Source organism: Podarcis vaucheri, assembly GCF_965113315.1.
Source record: "Podarcis vaucheri genome assembly, chromosome: 9".
NCBI lineage: Eukaryota > Metazoa > Chordata > Lepidosauria > Squamata > Lacertidae > Podarcis > Podarcis vaucheri.
In genome coordinates this window covers 42647529-42663532 of record NC_138767.1, presented here as the reverse complement: position 1 = coordinate 42663532, position 16004 = coordinate 42647529, and the positions used below count along the sequence as shown (strand labels likewise).

The 16004-nt window shown below is 40.8% G+C and overlaps 1 protein-coding gene across 6 annotated transcripts in view; it reads right to left on the bottom strand.

The window, feature by feature from the left end:
* Positions 1–16004, bottom strand: part of GRIA2 (glutamate ionotropic receptor AMPA type subunit 2) — a 78096-nt gene that overhangs the window by 37262 nt on the left and 24830 nt on the right. The gene's annotated exons all lie outside the window — the stretch shown is intronic.

The following is a 16004-nucleotide window of genomic DNA, read 5'->3' as shown; positions in this document are numbered from 1 at the left end:
GCTGCCTTCCTCCCTGACCTGCCACAGAACGGGAGGGGGGGGAGAGAGAAACTGACTTCTGTGTAAGGTAGCATGTAGTCTGATCCCAAGGTGCATCCCCCCTCCCCCCTGCTATTTAGTCATCTTTCCTATAAAGACCACCTGAGTCCAAATTAGCCATTCACCCTTAGTGATGCTCAGGAAAGTGTCAAATCTGATTGACTCCAGAGTTTCCGTACCATCATTACATCCAGCATGTGATCCTTAATTGGCTAGAATCACTTAAGAAAGAATGGGACAGAGGTTTTTAAGTGGTCACTCAAGCAAAAGGAAGGAAATGACTGTGAACAAACATTCACAAAAAGTTGAATTTAGGATTTTACAAGACTTTCTGACTTCCCTTCTTGAAATTGCTGCATTTGAACCAAAAATGTTACCTAGAGAACACATGGCTGATCCATAGCAAACACTTTCTTCCTACTTTCTTTGATCCCACATGACTCTGTTAGGTATTATTTACATGTTCGCTTTTTAGCTTTGCATTGCCTCTTGTGGACTAGCTGATGTTGTGCTATAAAACCTTTCAGCAACTACAACTATTATTTCTATGTATTTATGGAGAAATACTGGTTCACACTAATGCAAAGGACATAAAAACACAAGAGGAGCAGTCTAAGCACTGCACTTTGTGTTCCAATGCTCTGTTTCATTAAACTTTTAATATCAGCATTATAGGACTCAGCAGAAGAAGGTCCTTCTCCATGGCACCTCAGGTCATGGAGCAAGAAGAATAATCTCCTGGGTGTAAATAGAGCGCTGATTGTTTCATTTTTATTACCATCTCAGACAATAAAAGCCTAAAACAATGCTGATTGTTAAAGCCCGGATGAACCATCCCATCTTTTGGGGTCATTCTCTTCAATGACTCTGCAAATGCAGCTTGTTTTCAAGGTGTTAAACAGTCCATAGTTTTATTTACTAAATGGAAAAAAGTGGACACAATGGTTAAAAAATACTTCTGGTTTAAAATCTTGCTGCCACCACATGCCCTGATGACTTTTCATCTCTCAGGTGGAGACACTGTTTGTCTAATCAAACTCAGTGGAGCCCCCTAGAGAATGCAGGGACCCCATGTCTCTGTTTTGCTCTGTTGGTTGGCCACACCAAACTGCAATGGCATGTGAAGAACCAACACTGAGAACCTAACTGAAAGCATGTCCTATGCACTTAAATGGCGCACACCCCATACATTTTCCCACCAAACTGGTTTACTCCCTCACTGAGATACAATTCCTAGCATCCTTAACAAGCTACGGTTCCCATTAATCATTTTTTTGAGAGGGCAGTGGTTCACCTAACAACTGGTTAGCAAGACTGTTCTGTTGTGCAATAGATTTTCTAAATAAGCCGGGTCTCTGCTGGGTACTTTGCTTTGATTTTCTCTTAGTTGTATTTTTATTTAAAGGTTTGCTCCCTCACCTGGGCATGAACCAGTGGTTTAGAAGTAAACTCTTAGCATGCACCCATGTGGATAGCACAATCTAGAATCAATCTAGATTGAAAGCAGCATGTTCTGGATGGAGAGAAATGACATTTTCCTCACAAAAGAACCAGACAACCATCACAAGGATTACCGTAGTTTCTATATATGAAGATTGTAGAGGTTTTATATGTGACTTTTCTAAGCAAAGTATATCTTGAGCCTTCAACTTCTGCCAGCCTAGGCACATGCTGTGCTGCTGCTTTAAAACTGGGACTGATCAAGTGTTGAGTTTTCCCTGTAGCAGGGCTTTGAAAATCATGGTTTTCCCAGTGAAACTGTGACAACCAGAGCCTCAGGCAGGGCCTTGCCAAGACATTTTTTTGCTACCTGGGGCGGAACAGCATGGTGTTCCTGCTTCCAGGTCAAGGTACATAACACCCAAGGCTGGTTAAGTTATTTTGGAATTTGAAGCAAAAATATAATAATAACCCCCAAAACAATTCTGCCTCTCCTAGCAGTAAAAGAAACAAAAAAACAGCAACAATAAAAATAATTGCATAACTAATCATTTGCTACCCTTTCACGATACCCCATATCAGCTGTCTGCGGCAACCCTCTCTCAGTTTGCCTAATGGCAGGGCCAGCCCTGAGCTGGTGGTCTCCTTAATTGGTTCTAGATAATCCACAAGAAACAAGAGAAAAATTGGCCAAGTGTTGCTTAGCAACAAATTACAGCTCTTTGCTTTCCTCTTTCTTCCCCTCTATTTGCTTCGTTACTTGATGACATTCCATTGATTGGCACCACAAGCTCTATTTAGCACATTATGAAGCATATTATTAATACTTACCAATTTCTCTCAGCATTTCTTGATTTGTGTGAGTGTTTTGCCTAAGTAATTGTCAGCAACATAAATCACTATACCCTACAGCTAGCCATCAGAGTTGTGTATCAATTGAGGCTGTCACTTACAATACAGCTATCTATTTTATTGTTACTAGTGAGATGAATAGTCAGAGAAATATCCCTTTATCGTATCAGTTATTGGTCTCTCTCACGTTTGGTACAAACCTTTTGTAAATGCACAAATTTCATTATCATGTGTGACTCCTCATATTCACTCATAGAATAAACAACTGAGAGATCACTGTGAGGCAATGACCTATTGTTGATGTGTTCTTACTAATATTATATAAAAACCGAAGGGAACAAACTGTTGTACAGTGGTACCATGGTTTACGAACTTAATCCATTCCGGAAGTCTGTTCTTAAACCAAAGCGTTCTTAAACCAAATCGTGCTTTTCCATAGCAGTGGGGGACTCAATTTACAACTGGAACACACTCAACAGGAAGCGGAAACATGTTCTGCTACCAAGGCAAAGTTCACAAACCTAAACACCTACTTTCGGGTTTGCAGGGTTCTTAATCCAAGTTGTTCATAAACTAAGTTGTTCATAAACTAACCAAGGTACCACTGTATAGGTTCTCTTGAAACTAGTTCAGCTAATAGATCTCACTGCTAGTATAAATAACAGTGAGTGCATACCTTCACAAAGAAACAAAAGTGTTGGTTTCAAATAACAGTCTGGATGCCATTTGCTACTAAAACAGGAGACAGGGAGGCAGACAAAACTGGAATCCATTCTTATTTAAAGGAGAACCAATCCAATTCACACCTTCTGAAACAATACACAAATCAAAATACACCCACCCTTCAAAGCTCACACTTCTCTGAATATCGAGAATACTGTAAAGAAGTCTTATTATCAATATTCAAATGCAAATTTCTGGTTGAATTTGAATCCATCTTAAGTACATCACAGGAAGTTAATATATAAAGTTTTGAGAACACATTTCAGCCCAATGCAACAATGCTTCTTTTAGAGAACAAGTGATCAACACGCTAAGGAATATTGACCAATAATCACATCTTTGTTAGGAAAGGCCAAAGATAAAAAGCTGCAAGTTGTACCCAAAATGGAGACAAAGAGAAAGCAGCCAGGAAATGAGATCCAACAACTGAATACCTAATTAGTGATTTTGAGAATGGTTCTTCATTTGCTAAGAAAGCCAAGTTAGAAATGTTACAAAGGGACATCAAAAGCAAGCTGCAAACAACAGTGCATGGAGGCGGGGGAAGTATTTCGGAAAAATAAAACAGGAAGAAAACACAGCTGTCAGGCTAAATCCTCTATTGGCAACGGCCTTACAGAATGTGGATTAAAGACCAATGTGCAGTGTTTTCCAAAGCTAGCAACTGTCTGCGGTGAAAAGTGAGACACAGAAGAGCCTTCTAGAACCTGACTAATCCTATACTGGAAGAGTAAAAACCCAATAAATGAAAACTAGGGGGAATTATCTACTCTATGCACATTATAGGGTTCCTTCTCTGGTTGTCATATTTCAAAAAGTGAAATATTTTGTGAAATCGTGTATGTCTGGAAAATTCTGGACATATAACAACCCTCCTTCACTCTTGCAACAAGCAACTCAGGGGCCCCCAGGCTCTTTGATTCTCTCCAATTAGCCAACTTATTTCCCCTCTCTCTCATTCACAGCAAAATTTAACCCCTCTGAGGCAAAGGCGGAGAAAGGTGCTCCAGCACCCAGAGTGATGCTCGTGGGGCTAGCCGCCCGCCAGGGCAGGGCTAGACACCCACGGCGAGCATCCTGGGAGGGGGTGCTGGCTGCGGTGAGTGTCCGGGAGGTATGTGTGGTGTGGCAATGCCACCCCCCAAGGGATGACACCCAAGGCAGACTGCACCCCGCACCCCCTTTCTCCACCAGTGCTCTGAGGCTGCATGCAATCACCTACACTGTCCTCTTGTCTGTCCTGTTTCATTTTGATATGTTGCTCCACATACCCTGACACAAGGCCCTCCCTCTTCACACAGCATAGACAAGGTGGTCAAAAGTAGAGCTGCCATATTTCAAAAAGTGAAAATCCGGACACAAAAGTTGTAGATATGGCCCAATATGAGCTGCCAAATGCCTGGGTCTCCCCGGACATTTCAGCTGTATGGCAGTCCTATCAAAAGTCACTTCTTTTGCTCCTCTCCCCCTTGTCTAAAAGGTTGCCCACCACTGCCATATACTAAACAACTCATTTCTATCACCAAAAGAAAATCTTCAGTGCAAATAAGAGCACAACTGCCATGCCTAACCTATTGTTTTGCATACTAGTCTTGTACAGAATTGTTTTCAAAGGACACCATAGAAATGGCAAGTTCTGTGCTTTTGTGTTGTATTTCATTTGCCAAATTATCATCTGCCACTGCTCAATATGATTCTAATGAGTATTATTATGGTTAGTAATGGCAATTGTGCTTACAACCCTTATAAGCATAGTTGGTCTAGAACTTTATTTAAAAATACTCTGCTAAAAGGACAACCTGAGTCTAACAGCCTCCTCCCACTGTCTCTCCACCCTTTTCTGGAGAAGTCCCATTCTATTCCTATTCTCTGAATGGGCAATTGGATCATGGTTGTTGTCTGCTGAGGATGAAGAAGTTGTGGCTCTTCAAACAACTATTGATTCCAAAATGAGCCAAAGAACTACGGTTTTAAATAGTTCCTGGGCCTATCTCCAAGAATGAAGTCAGTTCAGAGTCAGGCATGGGGAAGGGCCAAATTCAATGGGAGAGCAAAACCTCTGCCTACAGAAGGTTCCAGGTTTGATTCCTAGCACCTCCAGGTAGAAAGACCTCTGTCTGAAACTCTAGAGAGATGCTGAAGCTGCCTTAGTCTGAGTCAGATCATTTGTTTCATATATTCCTAAGGCCTCTCACTCAGATGAGAAAATAAGCCAATGTTGGTAATAACATAAATAGTGAGTTATTTAGAAATATCTAGCCATTGATATATCTCTGTGAGAATGGGATGGTGGCGCAGCTTATTGTGCAGTCTATAACAGCTTTGGCCAATCCGGTGACCTCCAGATTGGACTCCATAGTCATGCTGGCTGGAGCTGGTAGAAGTTGCAGAACAAAACATCTGGAGGACACCAGATAACTGAAGAATGATCTGTAGCTATATTAGTACTGAATAGTGCTATTAAAGCTGGTGAGTTTTCAGAATCACGCCCCAGAGAGATAAAAATAAATGCTAATATTCAGTGATGTCAGTCTGATTTCTAACATTCACTGCAGTAATGAGCATAATTACCACGATGCATATTCATGAACAATATACAAAACCACATCATCTGTGGTAAAAATAACAGACATTATTGAGTTATCAGCTAATCAACTCCAACACAATAAAAGTTTACTCGCAATTTAAATCGGCAAAATCTTCCTAATTAAGACAACTTGATGAACAAGATATTATTGTGATTTAATGGCAGTGCCAATTAAGAGAGGAGGCCATCTAAAAATAAAACCTGTCTTTGAAATTAAAAATGAAAATATATCACTGTACACTAATATGAGTTGAAGGCATAGTGCATGTATTCTTTATTAATTTATTACTTGGTGTTTATTTTAACCATTTGCCATGTAATCTTGAACTTTATACCCTATTGTGTCTAAATATCTACTTCCTTTATTCTAACAGTTTATTTTACATTTTTGCTCACTGGAGTTAGCAAGTTTCTAGTTGAATTTAATACATTTTGTTTACCACCACTCACTGCATGCTCCAGAACTCTGAATGTTCTCCATATCGCACATTTCCTCACTCAGACTGAGAGTAGTTAAGACCATTTGAACAACTGCACATGTTAGAATCATTCAGCTACCCGCTGATGTTACATATATACACAAAGAGACTCACTAAGACCGTCTACTGATGCCAGATCAGAGGTTCAAAGCAAGAAACTACATAGAACAGTGGATTATATATATATATATAATATAAAATTTTTATTGGTTTTTCACAGTTTTTATAAACACAAACATTACACAATACAATACAAACAAACATACAAACATACAAACAAACATGTATAATTTCAAATACTTTTTTCTTAAACCTTACTTCCCCGACTTCCCCATACCTCCCCTTTCTGCAGTCCAGTTTCCAAATTTGTTTCAGCAAATCCTAGTCCTTGGTCTTATCAAATTTTGCCTTATTCTTTTCTTTTACTTAATCTTTTACAGCTGTAATCCCCTTATTTTCAAAACCTTGACATTTTAGCATTCCTTAATTTTACAATGTTTCTTAAGATAAGATTTAAATTTCTTCCAGTCTTCATCCGCCGTCTCTTTCCCCTGGTCATGGATTCTGCCAGTCATTTCAGCCAGTCCCATGTAGTCTATCACCTTCATCGAACAGTGGATTATAATTGATGCAGTTTTATAGAAACTTTTTATAGGGTAGCCACAATAGTCTACTCTGACTTCAATGGCTAGTAGCCATGACTGCTATGTTCTACCTTCCCTGATGGGACACAACATGCCTCTGAGTGCCAGTTGCTGAGAATCACAAGTGGGCAGAGTGCTGTTTCCCATAGGCATCTGTTTGGCCCCTATGAGAACAGGATGCTGGGCTAGAAGGGCCTTGGGCCTGATCCAGCAGGGCTCTTCTTGGGTTCTCATGTTCTATAAGGAGAAACAGCCTCCTTAAATATAGAATGGCCTTTGAGATAAAGAATTCTTGCCATATAAAGAGGAAGGGGACAAATTTCACATCACTCAAATTATCTAACACACTGCTGCATGCCAATGGTTGTAACAAAGGACAGGATGCCTATACAGTGGTACCTCCGTTTACGAACTTAATCTGCTCCGGAAGTCCGTTCTTAAACCAAAACCGTTCTTAAACTGAGGCACACTTTCCCTGATGAGGCCTCCCGCTGCCGGTGCCATTCCATCGTTCAGCTTCCATACTTAGACCGAGGCAAAGTTTGCAAACCAGGACACTGCTTCCAGTTTTGCGGAGTTCGTAAACCAAATAGTTTGTAAACAGGGCTGCTCTTAAACCGAGGTACCACCGTACTAGCCTTCTGGAAACAGAAGAGGTGAATCAAAAAGTGTTTGCTCTAACAAGGAAAGAGGCTGGATGTTACACTTGCATACTCACTGCAGATCCTGAACTGACGTTGAACTAGATGGCCTTTTTAAGGAATGAAAATGTCACTTTTTCATAAGAGGTCAAAAGGCCTCAGACAGTTGCAACACCAGAATAGAAGGTTGCATCAGTTAGAAAACCATAGGCTTGCTTGGCGGCTTATCTTTACTGGCTTGGGATTAGAAGGCCCCAAAACAGGTTGGCTTGCTGCTAGAATGTGGTTTATCTAGACACCTCAGCACGCTTCGGCAGGGTAGGACTCGTGCATGCCTAAGGGGTGGTTGGGATGTGGCTTTATCACTGGGGTAAATGTGTGAGAGCATAGGAACATGCTTCTTGATTTGGGCAAAAGTAATTAAGAGTGATGGTCCCTGAATTCAGAGGGATGGGAGAAGTCAACAGGGGTGGAGAGTTCAATATTTTAATTAGGTGATCATGATAGGCTGTAAGCCCTGTGCACCTCCAGCCAATGGGGGACAGGGGAGGGAACTTTTCGCTCAGAGTTGGAGAGATATGCCTGTGTTTTTCTGAATTTGGACGTGCCTGCTTTGCGGACACCCATCCTTACAAGAATGTGTAATCAATAAAATCTTTGCTACTTCACCAACTTTGCTCAGATTTTATTTTAAGGGTCCCAAGACTCTGAGTCTTGGATCAGTGTTTTATATCCAACAGCCTTCAAGTTCCCTTCCAATTCTATGATTACATGAGTCTCATTGGAAACAAAACACATGTCTAGTAATAGATATGTTGCCTGAAGGCCAGAGGAGAAATGGAAAATGAAAATAATGCTAAGGTTATGAAAGATTTGAGGCCATTTCTGGGTCACTTCAAATCACACCTATTTTTTCTTCTTCATTAATTTTCACTTATGAGGCAGAAATTGTATGCTGATTGGATCAAGGTATCCTAATGCTAGAGTGAAAAGTTACAGATAGGTAGCTGTGTTGGTCTGCCATAGTCAAAATAAAAAAATTCCTTCTAGTAGCACCTTAAAGACCAACTAAGTTAGTTCTTGGTATGAGCTTTCGTGTGCATGCACACTTCTTCAGATACCAGGTAACTTAGTTGATCTTTAAGGTGCTACTAGAAGGAATTTTTTTTATTTTGGCTAGAGTGAAAAGAAATTGTGTTGGTGTTTCAGGAGGAGAAATAGATCAGGAAGGCATACACAAATTCGTCCAGGACTAGTTTCAAGGGAGCTCTCTATTAGGGTAGTAAATGCTTCTGTGCTAAGGGAATCTAAGCTGGATAAGATGCAGGACTGCATTGCTTGTTAAGAGATATTGCTTATAAACCCCAAAGTAAAAGAAAAATCATCACGAACAACAGTTTTTCTTAAGCACCACCAGTCCCAAAGGGTGCGCCATTTAAAAAAACCTGAGTAAAACTGACAGGACTGTCATAAAAGTAGCTACTGCATGTATGACACTGGTGATTTGTTTTTACAAACGAGGCTCTCCCTACCAGAAGGATTTGTTCTCATGTTTTATGAGGTTATGATCATTTAAAGGAGATAAGCATCCATTATGATATTGACAAAAGTTATTTGGTAAACAGAATCTTGGCAATGGCAAGCAAATGCTGTAATCTGCAAATATATTTCCCAGCAGGGCCTGCCAGCAAATACAGCCTTTCAGGCATTTCTGGATAGCTGTATGAAAATCAGCTTTCCTGAAATCCAAACTGCACATTTCTCTGTGCCCATCTTTAGCTTTCCATAAGAGCATGAATTCTAGCATTATACCATGATTGCCCCCAAAAGTTCTAATACTCTAACTCTAACCTAATTTAATCTTCTTCTTATTTATTTATTATTATTACTTGTTTTTGTAATAAGGAATGGAAAACAGAAAACTGCTGATTTCAATAAGTTCTTTGTCAAACATAAGAACAAGCTAAGCTTTAAATGTGTTTTAAGAACTTGGCAAAAAATGTTCATGTGCTGGTAAATAATTTGTGATTAGAATATATGGCTTCAAATATTTTTCCTGTAAACCCAGGCCACTTTAGGACACACCTATATAAACCCTGTGCACAGAAGCTGGTGTGCAAGTAAGAGAGGTAGCTCCCAGTCTATATTTTCTTTGCACAGGGGAAAAAGCTGAGTTCAGAATTCAGCTTTCAAATAATTCCAGATTTCATTTTGTGTTTGTCTCTTAAGGCAAGCTCCCAGCCCTCACTACCGCAGATGTAAAATTGAAAATGTGTGGGTAATATCAGCCGGAATTCTGAAACCCAGAGATTTGCTTTTGGGAAAGGGGAAAGGTTTGCATAGCCAAGCGCTTGACCCTCCCCATGTGTCACAAAGCCAGATTCAATCATGGAAATTTTTTATTTTTTAAAAAAGTGAGCTAGTTTCTATAAAAATGGGGAAAATTAAGCAAACCTGAATGATTTGTACATAATTCAGCTTTCCTTGGTTCAGAATTAAGACAAATGTATTGTAAGGCACATCTTTTTTTACTTAGCATATCGTTTTAACACCACTTGCTAAAAAACTGTGAATATGGAAACAATCCAGCCAAAGGAAAGTGTTTTTAAAGATTATTTATTTCATTTTAAAGGACTTAAGCACATAGTTGTCTCTCAGTTTAATATCAAAGTAGTTTGCTTTGGCAGGATTGTGTCCATAAAAATTTAGCAGGTAAAACAAAAGAGAAGGGCATTGTGCTATATTTATGTTTAAAAACCAAAAACATAGATTACCAAGCATATTATGTACCACAGATACTTCATGGATGATCATATTCACTGTTCAGTTGAACACAGAATAAGATATAATACGATCACTTCAATCATGGTACACGCAGCAGCAAGAGTTAGACAAACTGCAATAACACTGATTAGCTGTCTCAGGAATCAGAGGAAGTGAGAGGAAGTATGAATTTCAGCTTTGTACTTCTCTTCTGAAGAGCTGGCTTTCTGATTTAGCTTTGCTAACACATCTCGCTGCCATGTCAGACTACGAACCATGCATCTTCAGCACCCATTTGCACACACAATTTTTCACCCAGTGGAGTAAGGGATATGACGTAGCTGTCAACATCTCCCTTTTTTAAAGGGAAATTCCTGTATTCCGAATAGGATTCCTCGCAAGAAAAGGGAAAAGTTGACAGCTATGGGATATGGGTTTTGAAGCCAACTTCAGCTCAAATATGCTCTCCCGTCTGTATTTGGTTGTATATATTTATTGCTTGAATTGTCAAAAAAGAGAGGAAGATATTCTTTCTCAGAATTAGTTTCATTACAATTACCACTAATCAAACATAAAGGAAAATCAAAGGCAGATTTGGGGATTCCTTGTCAAGCAAAACACTTGGGAGTTTTTTGCTGGAAGCTAAAACAAGAAACAAGAGATTTGACATACAAGTCTATGCTCTGGATGTATAAAGTCAAAGAGAAAGAGCAATGCTTGATAAATGAAAAATAGGGCAAGTATCAGAGACTTCCACACACCGTGCATCTGTTTCCCAATCTGGAAAATCCAATTAAAGAATCCAACTAAGTGCTAGTACAAATATAAGTATGTACCACCTGTATGCATGTAGCAGAAATTTGTAAATTTTAATGTGCCTCTACATCATTTACACTTACTGAAACAATACACTATCCCAAAACAAAGTTATCATTTGAAATCTGCACTTCTCTGAATTTTGCAGTGCAGTTCTTCAACCAAACAGTGTTATAAAAATGTGTATATTTCTTGAATGTATGCATAAGGACACGTGTATTCATGAAACTAGCATACAAAAATGATTAGGGGAAATTGCATATCAAAATATGGATGCTGGAGAAAATGCATTACTAAAAAGAAACTGAAATTGATGACTGGCAACTGAAAGTGTGAATTGACTCCATTGCGAAGAACTGAGTTTGAGCTGATGTGAAATGATAGGAAAGGTTTTTCTGGAGTGCTGGATCTGCAATCGTCCATTCATGCAGGTGAGAAATTAGTGGTTGTTGTTATAGGGGTAGAACATGCATGTATGAAAAGACTACTAGTTGTGATCTAGTTCTGCAAAATAGTCTGTCCTGATCTATCTTACAGGACTGTTGCTACAATAAATTACTGAGATAATAACCTCATTGGCTCCACAGAGCAGAAGCCTATCAGCATCTGCCAGCAGGTCTGTCAAAATCCCTTTTGCTCCACTCTTAAAAGGGAACCGGGGTGGAGAGCCTTGCAAAAGCCTTTGCAAACCTCCTGTCTTAAACATCAGAGCAAGATGGGGACTAAAAAGGGAAGGGGGTGCCTCCTCCCCCTTTGCCCTGAAGATTCTGAGACTGGAAAATTAGAAGGGAAAGGGAGGGTACTTGCAAGTGTCCCCCCCTTCCCTCTTAATGCCCCAATATTGTGCCAGTCTTGTGTTGAACTTAATGACTCACAAAAGCTTGCAAATGCTTTTCTATTACTACCATCATCAAGGAAACAAATCCAAGGATCTTTGACTTCTTCCAGCATATGACAAGTTAACCCAAACACTACTGACACATATTTTTAAATTAATAATTAATTACTTAAATTTGTTAGTCATTTTATCTTGCCCAATGCAACCCAAAGCAACTTACACCCAAACCAAAATAACCTAATCTATCAAGTATGAAAATCTATACCACAGATGTTGATCCTGGAATATATGAATAAACAAGTTCATAATAATCTAATATACAAGTAGCCAAGAGTCCGGTAAGTCGTTTTGGTGAACGTGGGGTTATATCAAGTAACTTCATTAAATTGAAAGCTGTAAGGTAGCACATCTTCCCAATTTGTGAGCATTATAACACAAGTTGAGGAGATCTATGACCTTGTTTATGTAAATTTAAGTATTGTCAGCATTCCTTGACAAATCTAAATGACAAGTATGAAAGTCAAATGTTTAGCAAGTATATGCTAACTACCTTAAGCAAAGTACAACACAAAATATTATTCATCCTTTCAGTAGAAAAGCAACTTGATTGGTATTTGCTTACCCACAGAAAGCTATTGCATTTCAAATTTAATTTTAGATACAGTATGATAGAATGAAAAATAGTACTAGAAGAGTATCTTGACTAAAGCTTAATTTTTACAGTAGAATGAAAGGGACATTTTTATGTAAATGAAGAGGCAGAGCACTGGGTTTAACTTGAACTGCCATTATTTTTACAATTTTACAGTCCACTCTGTAGTCCAAACACAAGGTGGTTAACATCTCCCTATCAAATTCATACTCAACTCTGTGGAACAGGTGAACTCTTCTTCCCATTTTGTTGCACCACATGAATTACCCAAGGTCTTGTATCCTATCCTAGGCATCTTGATCACTGCTGTATCCAGTTTTATTCCTCCCAGGACCTTGAGAGAATCATAGAAGAAGCAATGAGCCTTCTTCAGGTAGAATGCCATATTCCCTTCAGAGCAACACCCTGGTAGGCACATGCCAGTGGGTGGGTGGCGCTAGAGTCAAAACTGAGTTATGAAGGTGAATCTTCTTTATGTATAGGACACTACATTCCAGCCACACGCAACAAAGGCTTCTACACACACACACACACACACACACACACACACACACGGCAAGCAAGAGGCATTAAAGGACACATTCCAAATCATTCACAGAGGAGAATGGGGTTATGGCTTAGGACAGGCATAGGCCAACTCGGCCCTCCAGATGTTTTGGGACTACAATTCCCATCACCCATCACCCCTGACCACTGGTCCTGTTAGCTAGGGATCATGGGAGTTGTAGTCCCAAAACATCTGGAGGGTCGAGTTTGCCTATGCCTGGCTTAGGAAGAGTACAAGGGCCAGGTGACGAGACCACAAGAGCCACATTCAGCCACTGGGCATGAGACTTCCTACCTCCAGACTACAGGAAACAGGTAATGGGGCAAGATTTAACCACACACTCAGCAAGCATCCCTAAGGAGTGCAAGCTGTAGCTGGAGAATGGCATAGTTTTAGTTACATCCAATGAAATCATTTTGTGGCTGGAACAATGCCCACATACAGAACAGACATTCCTGTCCCTCTCCTCCCCCTACTCTCAAAAAAATCTGGTTTACGGTTTCTCCCGTAAGTTTGTAGGGCAGCAGTTGAAGAAGGAGCAAAAAGGGTTTTCTTGTGTGTGTGTTTCTTTCTGGCTGATTAGCTGTTTTCCCTGTGTAAAGGTCAGAGGGGGCAGGGTTTCTGTTGAGGCAGGGGATTAGCTGTGGGAGGAGCTTATCAGAGTTTGTAGGGCAGCAGTTGAAGAAGGAGCAAAAAGGGTTTTCTTGTGTGTGTGTGTTTCTTTCTGGCTGATTAGCTGTTTTCCCTGTGTAAAGGTCAGAGGGGGCAGGGTTTCTGTTGAGGCAGGGGATTAGCTGTGGGAGGAGCTTATCAGAGTTTGTAGGGCAGCAGTTGAAGAAGGACCTAGGTTTTTTTTGTGGGGGAAGTTATTTGTCCTGTCTTCAAGCTTTTTATGATGGAGGACCTCTGTAGCCACCCCCAACAACACGATCTCATGATGGAAGGGGAGGGAACAGCTGCAGTCGCCTGCGATTCCTGCGCAATGTTTGCCATCTTGCCAAAGGTTGCAGGCAGCTTTACCTGCAGCAATTGCATGTTGATTGCCCTTTTAAAAGACAAAGTCCAGCAACTGGAGGAACGTGTAGCTACGCTCCAAAGAATTAGAGAGCTGGAGCTCTTCTTGGAAGCAACAGAGCACACCGTCCCCACCAAGGAGGAGACAGGGGACTCCCCTGAGAAGGAGGCTTGTTCACCAACACAGGAGCCAGATATATGGAGAAACGTGACTCAAAGAAGTAGGAGGCCCAGGGTTCACTCTGATTGTTTAGAAATACACAATCGCTTTGAGGTCCTCTCCCCTAGCATGGAAGACGAAGAGCAGACTCCATTTGAGGATCTCTCCCTCATTACAGTCGATCAGGTATATGAAGATGAGCAGCAAAGTCAGTCCTCAGGGAATGTGCAGGTGACCTTGGAACGGACAGCTCACGGAAGAACCCCGACCAAACCCAAGAGGAGGCGTGTAGTGGTGATAGGGGATTCCCTACTGAGTGGAACAGAAGCAGTGATCTGTGGGCCTGACAAGATGTCTCGGGAAGTGTGCTGTCTCCCCGGGGCTAAGATCCAAGATGTAACTGAACGACTGCAAGGAATCATAAAACCCACTGACGAATACCCCTTCCTCTTGGTTCATGTGGGAACCAATGACACTGCAAGCAATAGCCTCCAGAAGATCAAAAGAGACTACGAGGCTCTCGGCAGGAAATTGAAGCAACTAAATGCACAAATTGTCATCTCGTCTGTCCTCCCAGTTGAACGACGTGGCCCAGGGAGAGAGGGGAAAATAGTGGAAGTGAACAGCTGGCTTCGCAAATGGTGTAAACAGGAACGGTTTGGATTCTTAGATCATGGACTGCAGTTTCTTGAAGATGGACTTCTGGCAAGTGATGGGCTGCACCTCACAACGGTTGGGAGAAATGTTTTTGCCAAAAATCTCAGAAACCTCATCAGGAGGGCTTTAAACTGACTAATGTGGGGGAGGGAGACAGTGCTCCTGAAGGTAGGAGTCTATCAATTAATGAAGATGATCATCCAAATGTCATAGACCAAATGGAGCAAACAGCACGCGGACCTAGTGGTGGGAGGAAAAAATCCTTAAATAAGAGACACGGGGGAATGATTAATGGACTTCAATGTCTCTACACTAATGCGCAAAGCATGGGAAATAAACAAGATGAGCTTGAGCTCTTGGTACAGCAAACTAAATATGACATAATAGGCATCACTGAAACCTGGTGGGATAAGTCCCACGATTGGAATGTAATAATGGGGGGATACAATCTATTTCAGAGAAACAGACCAGACAAGAAAGGAGGAGGAGTGGCGTTATATGTCAGGGATGTGTATACCTGTGAAGAGATCCAAGATTTAGAACCTCAAAGCCAAAGTGAGAGCATTTGGGTCAAAATTAAGGGAGAGAAGAATAACAGAGACCTCATTGTGGGAGTTTACTATAGATCCCCAAGCCAAACGGAGGACATAGATGATGCCTTCCTGGAACAGATGGCCAAGCATGCAAAAGGAAGGGAGATAGTAGTAATGGGGGACTTCAATTACCCGGATATTTGTTGGACGTCAAACTCAGCCAAGAGCATAAGGTCAAACAGATTCCTCACTGGCCTTGCAGACAACTTCATTGTCCAGAAAGTGGGAGAAGCAACAAGAGGAACAGCCATTTTAGATCTGGTCCTAACCAATGTTGATGACCTGGTTAGTGGGGTAGATGTGGAAGGATCATTAGGCGCGAGTGATCATGCTCTTCTGAAGTTTACTATACAGCGGAAAGGAGCAGCCAAGCATACTAGGACTCAATTTCTTGACTTTAAGAAAGCCGACTTCATAAAACTTAGGGAAGTGCTGGGTGAGATCCCATGGACAGCAATACTAAAAGGAAAGGGAGTTCATGATGGCTGGGAGTTTGTTAAGAGGGAGATAGTAAAAGCACAACGACAGGCAATACCAATGAGACGGAAACGTGGAAGGT